Source organism: Mastigoproctus giganteus, chromosome 10 (assembly GCF_048544385.1).
Source record: "Mastigoproctus giganteus isolate SK-2022 chromosome 10, ASM4854438v1, whole genome shotgun sequence".
In the NCBI taxonomy this organism is placed as follows: domain Eukaryota; kingdom Metazoa; phylum Arthropoda; class Arachnida; order Uropygi; family Thelyphonidae; genus Mastigoproctus; species Mastigoproctus giganteus.
The window spans coordinates 89,508,652-89,520,711 of NC_143584.1; the positions used below are offsets into that span (position 1 = coordinate 89,508,652).

The window sequence follows — 12,060 nt, forward strand, 5'->3', positions numbered from 1 at the left end:
CACCATTATAGATTTCTTCAGTTTTACCTACACCATTAGTTAAAACTTTGGAATTGCCATGATTTTCTCTGTTTACAGAAGAAATGCCATGATTACAGAAGAAAATGTTCCTAAAGTAATTTAGGAAGTGCTGGAAATACAATATAAAATAACAAAAAAAGTTTTAGAATAAGCAAATAACATGAATTTTAGCAGTGCCTCTGATTAGGTCCAAATGTGAAATATCCCTAAGATCGGAAAGCATAAACTAATTACAGTACAGGACCAACAAATTATAAATAATGTAAAATAGACTGACCATTATGCCCCATCTCGACAGAGGACCACAAGGCCAATAATGGTCAGGGAATCACTGCATTTTGAATATTAGACAAATCAGTGAATCAATACACTGATTGATTCGCGTATGCAATAGATTTGAATAATCTTGGCCCTTGTGCAGTGAAAAATTATAATAGAACAGAGCCTAGTACTTGCATGGCAACACTGTACCACTGACAGAGACACTGTTAAACCAGAATATATAAGAGAAATTAGAATATAAATGGCAGTATGAGCATGCATTAGCATATCGACTCACTACTGCCATATGAAATAAATTGAAAAATTAACTAATTGTAATGAGAAGAAAATTAAGAATATTAACATTGCAGTTGGTAACATCAATAGATGGTCCCACTTTGTAGAATTTAAAATATGCTCGAAACCACTGTAATCATCCTTTCCTTTACTACTTGACAGTATTTATGTCTTTAAGTAAATCACATGTCAGCACACTGTGATCACTGCCAACCAGAGGAAGAGCTAGTTGGCAGTGATCACAGTTGGCAATGGCAATGCATGAAGAATCTCTGTTGATAATCAGATAAAGAGTATTGCTTCTTGTCTCTATAAGATGTTGCTGTAGAAAACAGTTATCCAGTAAATCCACAAAATCTGCTAGCTGCAAGCAAATTTCTACACATCTATCCTGCAACCATCTTTCCTCAATTCAAATTTATGCCTCCTTTGTTGTTGTCTGAGCAAGAGTAATGATGCCATCAACATTTAGTTTACTCAATGCATTCAAAGCTTTAAACACCTTGATTAGATCATTACAGGTGCCTAATTCTGGAGCTGCTGAAAAATTGCAACATCTCTGAAAAAAAAAAAAAAAAACACAAACAAACTCCATTGGCTGATCTACTAGCCCATCTGCACTGCTCAGAAAACATTGTTTGACTGCACGATTAACCTCCCCCCCCCCCATCCATGTCTCTTTCCTTCTCTGCTACCTTGTGGTACTGCACAGTTGGTATATTATTCTGGGGTTACTGCTACTCATGTGTAGCACCTTCCATTTTTTAAAGTTAAACTTCATTTGTCATCTGCCTCATTTCTCTGTATCTTGTTCTAGTAGTATATCTGATTGCTGAAATTAAGCTTTGCAAACTTAGACTTTGTCTCATATGCCTTCATCAATATCATTAATAAATATTGAAAACAAAAATATCGTTAAAAAGTATTGAAAACAATGGGTGCAGCACTGGACCTTCAGCGAGACTTCATTAATAACATTTGTCCAAGAAAATTTACTGCCCATTAATACCCACTCCCTCTTCTCAAACTCAACCATCGTTTATCATAGCAGTAACTTCCAAAAATTCCACGTTGTTCCAGTTTGTACAGCAATCTTTTATATGAAACACTATCAAATGCTTTTCTGTAATTTTTTGCATGATATCAGTCTTTTTAATTTTTGCACTTTTTGTGACTGCCATCATAATATCCAACCAGATTGGTCAGATGAGATGATCCAGCATAACTTCTTTAACCAGTTTCAGGAAAAATAATTCTGTTATTTTTCCTGAATCAGAAGTGAAGCTTACAGGTCTATAATTACTCGCTTCACCCTTTTATTCTCTCCTTTGTAAATAGGGAATACATTCACACATTTTCATTCCATAGAACCTCCTCTGAATCCATGGATTGCCCATAATTATGGCTGAAATTTGCTGACCATCTTTTCTCTCTTTCTTTATGTAATTGGGTAGATTCCTTCACCCCTAAGTGCATTGGCTTCAACAATTTTTCTTCTGCTTTTCTCTCAGTTATCACAAAACTATGTAGCTGTCTGTTAAAATTTGTTATACTTCTGGCATCATTAATCCCTAAAACTTTCCTGACACGAGAACAAACATGCAGAATATCTATTCTGTTTATGAGCAACCTGAGCAAGATCATCAACAGTCACACATTCATATCTAGTGGAAGAATACTATTCATTCCTTTTCTTCTAGTGTTAACATTAGTAAAGAAATCTCTTCTGCTTTTCTTTGCATTTTTTTTTGCCAGATGTCTTTTAATCTGACTTAGCTTGCCTAACCCCCTTCGGGACTTGATTACATACTAGTTTATACCTACTGTATGGTTTCTGTATCTAATGATAATAGAGTATCTCATGCATTTTTATTCTCAGCTTCTAGGATTACTTTCTTGAATGCTTTCCCATTTAGAATTTGGAATGGTACCATCATCAGTTTTTCCAGCTGAATGGAATTAAAAAACTGCCTGAGACCATTGAGTCACCTTTACAAAAGCACAATCCTTTCCCTTTAATTCTTGACTGTAGTTACATCTTTTAAGTAAATCCCACTTTTATCTGCAGATTGTCAGTGCATGAAGAACCACTGCTGATAAACAAATTTTGGTCATATCTCGTTACAGGCATGAAAGTAAGTTTACTTTATAGATTTTGGGGTGCTAAACACTGAAATAGTGCTTAAAATGGTAGATTGGCTCTTGTTTTTGAAAAAAAGTAGGTTTTTTTTTTTTTTTTTTATATTTATGTGATATACTGTCAAAATAACGGTCTGTTGAGATCAGATGTTTACATACAGTGCAGATGTCTTGCAGTGCCGAAAAAAAAGAAAACAGCAAGTCACGTGATTACTATATTTGTTTACATTCACCATTTTGAAAGTGAATTCTGTACTGATATTGCAGATTATACCACTGTTTTACGTTTATTTTAAATTAAAAACCTTCACCATGCCTGCTAAAGTTATAAATTCCATACAGAGAATAAAAGAAGAACAACATTAAAGCTTAGTGACAAACTTGATATAATCCAAAGTATTACATTAGGGTTACCCAGAAAATTAATTCATATACCCATGTGTATTGTGTCTGTAAATTGTGTGTGTTCTCTAGTCGATTTGCCTGTTTTGCTGGACGAAAAATCCGTTTCTGGGGGGGGGGGGGAGTTTTTATCTATACCTAAGACTGACTATCTCAGCCACAGAGGATCAAGGTATTTTTTATTTATATGGCAGTAAGATGTAGCTATGACCATACCTGTATCAAACACGGGACCTTTTGTCTTTTGTTTGTATTCAGCTTCGGGAGCATCCCTTTTCACCATCCAACAATAATTGGCTAACATGGCGGCACTCCATTTGCTCTTGTATCTTTGTTCCATTTCTGCAATATCTTGATGGAAGTGCTCACTATGTTCGTTGCTGACGGCACCACAGTTTGGCAGGAAGAAATCCAGGTGTGAGCGCAAGAACTACATCTTCAATGGCATGTTGTGCCCCAGTTTTTCGTAAGATATAATGAGATCTTCCACAAGCTGATTGTAGTTGCTGGCTTTAACATTTCTTAGAAAACCAGTCGAAACATTTCGAAAAGCTTTCCACACTGTTTCTCGCTATCACTAAGGACACATTCAAACTGTTTGTCTTTGAAAAGTTGCCTTATTTGTGGACCAATGAAAATGCCTGCCTTAATCTTCTCTTGTGAGTATATGAATGTAGGACCATTCACAAGATTTTTCATGAGCCCCAATTTAATGTGTAGTGGTGGAAGCAAAATTTTATTTGGATCTACCAGAGGTTAAAATGCTACATTCTTCATTCCATTCATTCCAGATGTAATGATTTTCATCGAGACCAACTCCTCTCTCGTAGTGCATATCCTTGTCACCACTATCCCACTTGCAGAGAAAGCAACAATTCTTAGTGTAACCCTTTTATAGTTCTAATAAAATGGTGATTACCTTTACGTCACCACATATCTGCCACTCATACTTCTGAGCGTATGCCTAAGAGGATGTTCTCCATGTTTGTGTATGTCTTTTTTGTGAATGGCATACACAAGAGGTATCAAAGGCAGCATATTTCCATTGTGTAATAACACAGCCTCAAGGCTAACCTTAGAAGCTTCTATAAATAGCCGCCATTCTTCGAGAATGTGCCTCATGTTCATTGCTGCCATTAGACCATCAACATCCTTACAAACAGTGAGTTCACCTTCTGTTTGATAGAATTTATCATAGTCTGTATTTCAAGTACGAAATGTTGTCACTTTCACAGAATGATCTAGAAGATTCCACTGTTATAGCCTTGAGGCCAAAAGCTCTTCTTATTCATCAGCAGTTTGAGGTCCCTGATGAGGTCATTAAGCTCACTTTCTGTGACCTTATGTGGTTCAGAAGGATAAAGTTTTTGACAAAATGGTGTACTTCTTCTTGTATATCAAGTTAGTAGTAGTAGTAGTGGCATGTGATGCAAGAAAGCAAGTGTATGAGCTTATGCAGCATCAGCCAAAAAGAAAAAAAAAAAAAAAAATTACACAGTTCCCTCTAAATGTTTGTCCAATTCCTCCTTAAATATATTTAACCTATCAACTTCCACAACGACAGATGGAAGTTTTTTCCAGCAATTAACCAACCGCTGGCTAAAGGCAAATTTCCGCACGTCTATTCTACCTCTGTCTTTCCTCAATTTGAATTTATACCCCCTTAGGTTCGTAATCTGAACAACTGGAAGAATCCCATCAGAATTCAGCGTGCTCAACCCATTCAAGGCCTTATACCTTATACTAAACAACATTCAGGTAATGTTGTTTAGTATCATCAGAGTGTACAAAAAATTGGTCAAGTGATTAAGGAATAGGTAGGACGAATTGCAGATGATATATTTGGGTACATCACTGTCCACTTTTTTTTTTATTGTCATCCTTTTTCTGATAGGAGGCACCATACAGAAGTAACAGTCTGTGATGTGATTTGTTGACTCCCTCCATATCATGGGCACTGCAAAAGGCATAAAACGTCCTTTTCGTTTCACCCACGCATTGAGTTTTGATAGTATGAATCAGAGCTGTAATACTCAATATTCTACATTGATAATAATATTTGTAAAATAATAAGAGGAGGATTATAAAATCCTTTAGACAGGTAATACAATTTGGGATTAAGAACTACGATACATTATTTAATAATCTTAAAGACTGTAGACTCGGCGACAGTGACAATTTATTCTCACTAGATGTTACCTCGTTATATACGAATGTAAACGTTGAATACACATTAGATATTATTTGGGATATGATAAATAAAAACTCGACACCGATTAATTATACGAAGCTACCTATTAAGGAAATTTTTCACTTAATTAAACTGTTAGTTGAGGCCAACTACATCACCTTTCGAGACAAGGTGTACAAACAAATTTTTGGATTACCAATGGGTTTGAGCCTGAGCGGCTTAATGTCAGAGATCTATCTCTCAACGATTGAGCATATACATTTGACACCTTTTCGACCCCGTATCACATACTATGGGAGGTATTTAGACGATGTTCTAGTTATTACTGATAGTAGTACTATTCAAGACATTTTACATTTGTTTAATAATATTCATTCTAGACTCAAATTTACATTGGAAAGGGAGGATACGGATACAAAGTCATTAAACTTTCTAAATTTCACGCTTACCCGGGACTCGAATAAAATACAATTTAGCATCTATCGAAAACCTACAGACACCGGTATGCTTCTTCATTATAATAGCTATCACCCGTTCACCTACAAAAGATCGATTAATCTTTAATCAATTTCTAAATGCCTATAAATATTCAACGACGGATTCTGCTTTGGACTCAGAAATTCAAATATTAACAAGCAGTTCTTAAACAGGGGTTATTCCATTGTCACAATAAACCAAATTAGGGTACAGGCTAAGGATAGGATACAAAATACTACACCAACCAACAATAGTAATATCAAAAAATACTTTATTTCTGTCCCATATGTTGAATCTATTAAGCTGTTTGTTGGCACAAACAGCCTAATAGATTCTTTAAAGATACCGAATTTAAAATTGTACCCAGGCCGATACAGAAACTACATACTATACTGAACAATCGCTCGGTTCTTTCCGCGTTCGCAACACAAATTAATGATCTGGTATACAACATTTCTTGCAGTGATTGCGACTCGTCTTACCAAGGTTCGACGCAATTTTCTCTTAATATTCGTGTAAATCAACATGAAGCCTCAGTTCGTGCTTCTCGTTCAGCAGCGTCAGAATTAGCCTTTCATGACATTAACGAAAAACATACTTTTTTATTTAACGAGCCCAAAATACTTAACGTTCAACATAATTATACACGACTATTAATTGCAGAAACCGTAGAAATTAAATTACACGAGAATTCTGTTAATGTTCGGCGGCCATATTTGATCTCCGATGCGTGGACCTTTACGCGCATGCGCAAAGACAAATAATCACTATTTAAGTTTCAGGTTTAACCTGATTCGGTAATTTTCATTCCTGTGATCACGACATACAGTCGAAAAGCGTTGTCAGCTTCAGGAAGGAAAATGGTTTTGAATATTTTTGTTAGATTCTTTTAATTGTGTTAATTTGATTTTTTAATTGTTTTAAATTGATTTGAATTGTGTTAAATTGGTTTTTAATTATTTAATTATTTATATTTCACTCTAATGTACCGGTAAGTTGTTGATTTTTTTCGTTTTTTCCGTTTTAATTTCTGGAGGGTATCATGCGGAAGTGTTCTACGTACTATATTGAGGTAACTCCTCTTATTATTTTACAAATATTGAGTTTTGATGAACGGGTAGCGCATCATATGAGTGGAGCCCAGTTTTTGTCCTGGTTGCTTCCTTTAAACCCAAAGTAGAAGAAGTAGGCTTTTTTATGGCTCTAGTTAAGGAATGTTTTCTTGAAATTAACGTGACTTCTCCATAGACGTAAAAGAAGTCATCCGGACTATTCACACAATTACAGGGACTATTCACATAATTACACAATTGCAATTACACAATCACAATTATCTTACATGACACAAACACTGCACAAAAAGTAGGAATCTTGCTAAGAACAACCATTAACTGAAAACAACCGTTAACTGAGAACAAAACAGAACTAAGTACTGAGAACCCAGTACTTAGTGTATTTGAGGATTATTGCAACAGAGTTGAAGATACATTTAAGGCAACAACAACTTATTACATGATGCAGAGTGAGGCGACAGTTGCTGATCACGTGATAAGAGTGTTGTGGTACTGAAACTGCAATGTTGCCATGCATTTTGCTTAGACTAACTTGCTAATATGAGACCCGAACTGTAATTCAAAAACAAGAACCAATTGACAAATTTTAATGTGACAAATGGGCCTGGAGTACTGGGGTCCATAGTTTAATAATTTCAAACAGATATTACAGTATACCCAGTTATAAAATATAAGTATAAATTCAGTAGCTTTCGGAACACGTGTCCCTTTATCAACTGACAAAATTTGAATACATTACAAGCAAAGGTGGCACGTTACTCATGCGTCATTGTTGTAGCACGGACGTGTGCTGCCTTACGCCAGTGATCATCCATCAATAAAACTGTTGTCTCTAGGATGGGATGTATACGCATGCCTTTCTGGCGATTTAATGCCTTAGGGTTGTTTATTATGTTTAGTGACTCTAGCCATAGGCGGTGGCGAAAGTGTCGCGCGTGGTCCACTATCTCAAAGTCGCGCTTGGGGTCAAGATCGTGGTTGGTAGCCCAAAAATGTTCTGCAAGCACGGACTGGTCAGTTTCGGCAAGCCGGATTGCTCTGTCGTGTTCCGTGAGGCGATCCTGGAGACGTCTCGATGTCTCACCTACGTAGCAACTGTTACAGGCCCTACAGGTGATACGGTACACCACATTGCTGCGTAAGACAGGTGTGACAGGGGTCTTCACATTGGAGACAAGTGAACGCAGGTTCCTACCTGGTAATTGCACACATTTGATGTTGTAACTTCTCAGGATCTTCGAGATACGTCCTGACACTCCTGGATAGTACGGAATGTAGGCGGACGATATGCCGACTTGCTTCGGAGGTCTTGGGTTGGAAGTAAGTTCTTGTGCCTGTAACAAGCATCTGTTTAGTACATGGGATGGATAACCGCATCTGGTTAGGTCCGCCTTCACACGGGAGATCTCGTTACGTCTAATTGTGTCGGTGCTGGAATGGCTCCAGGCCCTGGAGAACAGGGTGCGGGCAGTGCTATTGAGATGGCTTGAAGCGTGGCCGGACCTGTAGTTGGTGAATTGACCGCACCACATGGGTTTGCGGTATACTGAGGTCTCTAGACGTGGGCCTACGCGATGCACTAGCACGTCTAGAAACGGGAGCGAACCGTCCACCTCTGATTCTACGGTAAATTTGATGAAATTGGATACGTCGACGATATTTTTACCATAATACCACGTGGTTCTGAAACGGTACTACTAGAACACCTCAACTCTCTATCCAATTTCATCAAATTTACCGTAGAATCGGAGGTGGACGGTTCGCTCCCGTTTCTAGACGTGCTAGTGCATCGCGTAGGCCCACGTCTAGAGACCTCAGTATACCGCAAACCCATGTGGTGCGGTCAATTCACCAACTACGGGTCCGGCCACGCTTCAAGCCATCTCAATAGCACTGCCCGCACCCTGTTCTCCAGGGCCTGGAGCCATTCCAGCACCGACACAATTAGACGTAACGAGATCTCCCGTGTGAAGGCGGACCTAACCAGATGCGGTTATCCATCCCATGTACTAAACAGATGCTTGTTACAGGCACAAGAACTTACTTCCAACCCAAGACCTCCGAAGCAAGTCGGCATATCGTCCGCCTACATTCCGTACTATCCAGGAGTGTCAGGACGTATCTCGAAGATCCTGAGAAGTTACAACATCAAATGTGTGCAATTACCAGCTAGGAACCTGCGTTCACTTGTCTCCAATGTGAAGACCCCTGTCACACCTGTCTTACGCAGCAATGTGGTGTACCGTATCACCTGTAGGGCCTGTAACAGTTGCTACGTAGGTGAGACATCGAGACATCTCCAGGATCGCCTCACGGAACACGACAGAGCAATCCGGCTTGCCGAAACTGACCAGTCCGTGCTTGCAGAACATTTTTGGTCTACCAACCACGATCTTGACCCCAAGCGCGACTTTGAGATAGTGGACCACGTGCGACACTTTCGCCACCGCCTATGGCTAGAGTCACTAAACATAATAAACAACCCTAAGGCATTAAATCGCCAGAAAGGCATGTATACATCCCATCCTAGAGACAACGGTTTTATTGATGGATGATCACTGGCGTAAGGCAGCACACGTCCGTGCTACAACAATGACGCATGAGTAACGTGCCACCTTTGCTTGTAATGTATTCAAATTTTGTCAGTTGATAAAGGGACACGTGTTCCGAAAGCTACTGATTTATACTTATATTTTATAACTGGGTATACTGTAATATCTGTTTGAAATTATTAAATTTTAATGTGATTTTTATGTTCAGCAGCATAAAATCAGTGAGGATTGGGTATTTTTGTTTTCATAACATTTTACGTGTTGTAATTTTACCAGTGTAATCAGATCAAGAGTTGTGCTTTTCTTATTATCTAACATGTAGAAAACAGTCAATCCAGTAAATCTAGAAAAGGCTTGCCTCTGTGTGAGTTGCCAACCCACAAGTTCCAATCAGTATCCTGGAAAGTTAAAATCCCCCATTATAAGACATTATAATTTACTGGCCCTCTGTACTTGTCTGTATAGTTGTTCATTATACTGATTATACTGCTCATTATACTGATCATTCTCACTTGGCCAATAACACACTTTTATCATCATTTTTGGTTTTCTCGTACTTATGTCTCACTAACCTTGTGTTAACATTGCACTGGCCATCCACATCCAGTAGGTAAACTGCCTTAAATTCTGTGTGCTTCTTAACAGGAGCATAACTCGTTGAATCAGTCACATTGGGATAATTAATTACTAAGAAACTGTAATATTTACAACTGTTCCTGTCTGTCCTTTCTATACACATTTTCCTTACCATATTCAAATTCTGCATTCTTGTAATGTCCACATTTTTAATAATGCTTAACCTGTGTACCCCCACCCCAAGCTGGTAGTTTTGCAAGCACCTATCACTGCCTCAATAGCAAACACAAATATTATTGCACCTTTCTATTTAAGTGTATCTCATCTTTGTAAAAACAGTTTCTCCAATGCCTAACTGATTGACAAGTCTCTCGTGTACTCCCTCTTACTGTGTCTGTGCAGAAATGCAGATGCTTTCAAATTTTTTAATTCTAACTTGTGACTTTTTCTCAAAATTGCCCCATACTTGTTAAGTATGTCTGCAGATCTCCTACTCTTAATATCATTAGTGCCAACGTGTACAACAGTATCAACTTTTGTGCCCTTAAATATATCCCTGATAATAGAGTTGAGTCTAGGAAAGTTTATCGCCAGCAATTTACCGCCGTGTCAGTTTATGACATTTTACCGTCTAGAAGCAATGAGATGTGCTTGGTCAAATCATCAAAAGATATTTTTTATTTAAGTTTCTGCCTTAAGCTATGATTAGAATATTTTTGGAATTCTATGAACTGTGAGGGAATAGTACGGAAATAAAAAAAAAAAAACACATGTATGGAAATATGTAATTTAATAGGTAGATTATGTATTTTAATAGTTACATGAATCACAAAAATAGTAAAAAATCCATTATTTGAACAATATAACAATTGGTTAATTTTAAACTAAACTAATTATAACATTAGGTATGTCCTAGTACACTGCAAAAATTCAAAATGAATGTTTATGCAATCTTCAGAATCAGTCACGTTGGGATAATTAATTACTAAGAAACTGTAATATTTACAACACAGTATGTAAATTATTAATAAGAAATATTATGCGCTATACCTCTTTGATAATCAACAATATCACCCTGTTCATCATATGCACTAACAAGCCTTTTAATTCGTTCATCACAATCGCGATACTTCTTCTTTTTTTGTTGCCCGGATCACCTCCACTTAAATATTGTTCAATGCGCATTTCGTTAATACTTTGTTCTTTTTTAATGCAATCGATAAATTTCCAAATGTTGGGATGATAAGCAGCAACTTGTTCCTCAATCCTCTATGCCACCCTTCAACAGAATTATTCGTTCTTGGTAATCCTTCAAGAACAAGCTGGCATACGTTCCACATTTAATGGAAATACTTTGGTGGTCGACGAAGATATCGTCTGGTTGGGCGTCCAATCCATGTATCCTCAAAATAATCAACAACTCCTACCATTTTCACACAAATGTTCAAAAACAACTGTGACAATTGGAGTGGGCACAAATGCAATTGCTGCCAAAATTCACATATTTAAAGCAAAATTAGCATCAGTTTCATAATGTTGTTTCAATCCATTATTCTGAATGGAAAGAAAAATACATTGTGAAAAGTGGAAAAAACAACCCCGTTGCGAAGCGTCAGGAAAAGCTCTTCTGCAAGCATTCATCATCACCATCTCAAAATCTATAGTTATTGATTGTGGGGACATAGCCGGTTCCAATACTTTCAGTTGCTGTAGTAGAGATACATACGTTTCCTCAGACTTGTTAGGCAATAATGCATGAACTAATGGAAGCGATATTTTGTTCTTGAATCCATGTATCTTATACAGCTGATAAAAAAGTAAGGGAACAGTTTTGAAAGTCCCATCGGCATTCCAGTGTTCACTTCGCACTGACAACTGCAAATTTCTTTTCGTACTGAAAATTAACATACAATTGTCCTCGGGTCCAGAATCAAATTGTAGAAACAATTCTCTATTGCATGATGTTTTATATTCTTCTGTATAAACTATGTCTCTACGATACGTTGGAAGAACTGGGCCATCAGAATTTCGATTTCTTATATTTCGGATCGTTCGTTTCATTGCATCTACA

General features: G+C 37.4%; 1 protein-coding gene across 5 annotated transcripts in view; it reads left to right on the plus strand.

The window, feature by feature from the left end:
- Positions 1–12,060, plus strand: part of LOC150079142 (polyamine-transporting ATPase 13A3-like) — a 750,840-nt gene that overhangs the window by 618,935 nt on the left and 119,845 nt on the right. The gene's annotated exons all lie outside the window — the stretch shown is intronic.